The sequence below is a fragment of the Plectropomus leopardus genome, chromosome 1, assembly GCF_008729295.1.
Source record: "Plectropomus leopardus isolate mb chromosome 1, YSFRI_Pleo_2.0, whole genome shotgun sequence".
NCBI lineage: Eukaryota > Metazoa > Chordata > Actinopteri > Perciformes > Serranidae > Plectropomus > Plectropomus leopardus.
Genome location: NC_056463.1, coordinates 4,785,262 through 4,789,942, shown reverse-complemented (window position 1 = coordinate 4,789,942; position 4,681 = coordinate 4,785,262). Strand labels below are relative to the sequence as shown.

General features: G+C 40.3%; 1 long non-coding RNA gene across 1 annotated transcript; it reads right to left on the bottom strand.

Moving 5' to 3' along the window:
• Positions 1–1,746: 1,746 nt before the first annotated feature.
• LOC121942147 lies at positions 1,747–2,052 on the bottom strand. Its single transcript, XR_006105793.1, has 2 exons — positions 2,006–2,052; positions 1,747–1,893 (listed from the first exon to the last, which is right to left on the bottom strand). It is a non-coding gene; the product is annotated as an uncharacterized LOC121942147 (long non-coding RNA).
• Positions 2,053–4,681: the final 2,629 nt, after the last annotated feature.

The following is a 4,681-nucleotide window of genomic DNA, read 5'->3' as shown; positions in this document are numbered from 1 at the left end:
TTTAACATACTTCCATATACTCTGCACTTTTTTTTACTTGCTTTTGATTTTTTTCAATCATGATTATTTGCATAATTCATACAATTAATCACAATTAACCACATGTTTTAATCACATTTTCAATTCCATTATTTTGCATTACAAAACAGGTTTGAAGTCCATATCGACGAGGTGAAACATTTCTCACCAGATTGTCTTGATTAAGAATCAATTGAAAAACTGCACGTCACTAGTACGAAGTGGGCATGTCCCTAAAGGGGAGACTAATAGGTACCCACAAAAACCCATTTTGATTCAGATATCTTGAGGTCGGAGATCAAGGAACCCCAGTGAAATGACCATGTCGTTTTTCCATCGCCAAAATTTAGCCGAATTTTGGAGCATTATTCTGCCATCTTACTGAGAAGCTGGCATGACATCACTGGATTCATCAGGTCATCTAGTTTCATATGACATCAGTATCATCGTATTAGCTTTTAAACTCAGCCTCAGAAAGACGGGAGTGTTGGCCGGCCATTAACACAATTGTTAAAAAATGAACACCTTAATTACAGACCTCAATTGCATCCTAATAGCGTGGTAATGCTGACAGCCCTGGTATGAATGTGTATGAGAAATTTAGCAGCAGGTGGCACCTTGTACGACAGCCTCATCTAGAAGTGTTTGTGTGTGTGTGTGTGTGTGTGTGTGTGTGTGTGTGTGTGTTTGTGTGTGTGTTTGTGTGTGAATGGGTGAATGTGACACATAGCGTGAAAGTGAGTGAGCGAACAACCAGAGATGTGCTAAACAAGTGCATATCCACTTGCCATCCTTTTCAGCTGATTATAGTTATGAAAATACACTTCAAACTAACAGGACCAACAGCATCTCATTGTATACCACAATGTAACCTGCCTCAGCTCTAACTGCTAATGGTAAAAGACTGGGAGATACAGATATTTATTTCATCAGTGCATTAATCACCTTGTGGACCAGTAGTCAGAAGTTTAGGTCGCTACAGGAGAAAGGGTGTATTAGCAAAATGCAATGAGTGACCGAGTAAGGAACCTCACACACATCAAAGGTACGTTTTTAAGTGTGTTGTATTGTATTAAATAAGAAATGCAGTTGTAGAAAAAATAAATGATATAAAAACAATTTTAGCTTTCAGCTCTTCAGACATGAAGTATCAACCACAGTCCTCAATAAATCAGTCTTTTTTTCCTTAATAAATCACAGTCCCTGTGTAAATTCCAGTCTCTGTTTTTTTTTTTTTTTTTTTTTTTTTGGGATGGCTCGCCACAACTACTGAGGTCCCGTTCTACCTTTACAGACACAGGAAGAATCCCCAGTAGAAGAAGATGTCTCGCAGATCAACACAGGAATCCATACAAGGGAACGGAAAGAAAAAGACCCGGCCTATAAAGGCCAAAACACAGGGTTACTGTGTTGTTCCCATAAACAAAATATACTTTTAAATTTAAATAAATACATATAAACACACAATTTTTATGCATATTCTTTGTAACACAGCTTCTTAATAATTACTTTAACCACTTTTTACTGTAAACTCAATGAACTGAATACATTTCTCAGTATTAACATGAAGCAAAACAGCTGAACATTTCTTTCCCTCTTTTATCTTTTTTTTTCTACTGCCACTCACTCAAAAAAAACACAGAATGAGGGCAAATGTAAACAAAACACTGTAATATAAAACATTTTTTTTAACCACCACATTCATGGAAATAATGCCTCATTGATCCATATTAACATTAGCAGAAGCAGCACATTTCACTCAATTTATCAGACTAACTTCAGTAAAAGTTACTCACCAGAGGCTCACAGTTCATGTACACACACACACTCCAGGCACAGGGCACAATACACGGCTCTCATCAGTCCAGGATCCCGCTTTTTAAGAGACAGGGACATGGGAGTTCAGTAACGTGTAACCTCTACAATTTTAGCAATGGACGTGGCTAACGACTGGAGTTAGCGCCGAATGCTAATCAACACAACTCACGTTCTCCTCCGCTTCTGTTGTGAAACACACGGTCCGCTCATCTACCCATGGCAAAAGGGAAGGCTCCACTCTCTGCTCTGACAATAAAAGTGACTTAGACTTAAAATATCTGGCCCTCTCAGACAAAAATCGGCATAGTCCGCAGCAGGAAGTTAGCACACACCGCTACCTCGGAGACGATCCGTCTGGAAACGCCCAGGCACGTACGCCCTGGTGGCGTCTGATTGGTTACACTATCACACGAACTCCTCATGTCACCCGAATCTTTTACACTTCCAGAAAGGCACATTCACCACACTTAAAATGAAATAAAATACTCTTTTAAAAACAGATACATGAACTTGTGTGTATTGATCTTTTTAATCTATTTATTAACATATTTATGATTTTTAACCATAAATCCTATTTATTCATTTTATGCAAGACTGTAACTTATCTGTCACAGGAAAAAAAAAAATATGAATTTATTAATTTATTGGTTTAATTAATCAACTGGTGAACTGGACTGTTAATAAGGCCTGGTAACCTGGGTTACAACAATCAAGAACTATAACTAATTTTGCACAATAACTGGCCATGTGATGTAAAAAATCACATGCAATCTCAGGCCTAGCGGAACTGAAGAGGTTAAGTGTACTCAACTTCCTTCAGATGCACACACACAATCACAGCTCACAAAATACACACTCTCGGTAAATACTATGTGTGAACCATCTGCCCCAAAATAGAATCTAATTTGATGCAATCTCTCGAGTGCCAATCAGTCTTAACAGCAAAGTGCCTGTACAGTGCCGACTGAGTTTTCTGTTAACATCAAACGCCCTCTCATTCCATACCACGAGTTTCCTACCACTTGCTGAGTTTCCAATCTTTGCACTCTACCGCTACGCTAAGTGAGTGCTCCCTCGCCAGGAAAAGAAGCCTGTAGGGGGTGGGGGTGTGTGTGTGTGTGTGCGTGCGCGTGTGCATTGAGGGTGCATTTGTTTGTGCTGCACACGAGGGAGCATGCTTGCTTTCTAAAAAGACCTCACAGTTTAATGGAATTGTGTGTGGTGAATGTGAGACAAGACCAAGAAATGAGCCATAAGCAACCCCACGGGTATCACTTTTCTTTTCACTGAGCTGTGTGTGGAGAGGAGACCAAATATGAACACCAAACACTGCTATTGTGAAATGGCAGTGAGGCAGGAGCCTGTTCATTTTCTATCCAAAGAAAAGAAATCTATAGCACATGTGCACAGTCGTTGTTGATGCTACATGATAACATAAAAGCATCAAATAGTGTTCAACCTCGTGTCTATACAGTGCCATATGTACCACATAATGTACTGGTAATAAGAAATCCATCCTGAATGCGGTTGTTATGGTTATTTCTGGGTCTGCTTGTTGCTGATAAAGAGGTCACTTCATTAAATCACGAGGCAGAATAATAAAAAGAGTCTTGTTGACGTCATATAAGTTTTTGCCACTTTGCAGTGGACTTCGATGTTTACATTTATGCTCTAGGTATCCTTCTGCGTCTGCTGTTGGCGCTACAGGATACCGCTAACATGATGTCAACACCAGCCCGGGATACTCAACTTGCTTTGCTTGCACCATATATGTTTCTAGGATTTTGGGACATTACTAAGATCTCAGAACATCTCTTGGATTTTAAGATGTTTCTAGGATTTCAGGACCTTTCAAGGATTTTAGGACATTTCTCAGATTTTAGGACATTGCTATAATTTTAGATATTAGGGGCATAGGACTTTGGTCAGTGTGGTGCAGCTATCCTCCACTGGCATTTTTTTGATAAACAAGCTTTATTTTGATGCTGTTTTATGCTAAATTATACTAACAGTACAAAAACAATGCCCAGTGTGAATCACGTAATTGTGAATTTAAAAACAGTTGGGGGGCCAACCAGCACTCTTAGGGGCCAGATTTGGCCCACGGGCCATGAGTTGAGTGTCACTGGTGTGAGAAAAAGAGGCACAGTGTAGAAAAAAACAAAACAAAACATCAAATTCATTCAGGAAGCCAACAACGGACTCTCGCTTGAAAATCTAAGGTTTGTTGAATCCAATCCTCCCGCCCGCCCTATAGGCCCCCTCGTGCTCCTTATGTTATGTCATTACCGGCAGCGTTTAAACCTGACGCCGTCCAGCAGCGTATCATGTGGATGCGACTGGTTCTGCCCGGACACATTCCCAAACATTGGTGTTTCATGCTGTCATGGCAGGTGCTGTCCAGGTGTCCAACAACATTTAATGATATTACTACTACTTACTACTACATCACTTTGGCCGGCCGCATTCTCAGCTGAAGACATTCAGCTGTGTATCTTTCAGACTGCAAAAGTGGCCTTGGCATCGGGATCTTACGCTGAAAGCACTTCAAAAGCAGCAATATTTGACAATTTCAGAATAAGAAGCTGCTGGTTTGGGGTGTCTTAGAAAAAGATCTTTTTTTGGATAGCCTGAAATTTTGTGCCAATCAACACACAAGGAGAAAACCCACAGCAGAAGAGGAAGAGAGCCCAATTTCTCTTCTGACAGTAGCTTCAATAGACCGTAATGCAATGCAGCCACTAGACATTTTAGTAAGGGGCTCAGCTGCAATCACAGACTTGCCCCAGTGTTCAAGAACTCATTGGGGAGACATTTATAGTCCCATACGCCCACCTTTGATTGA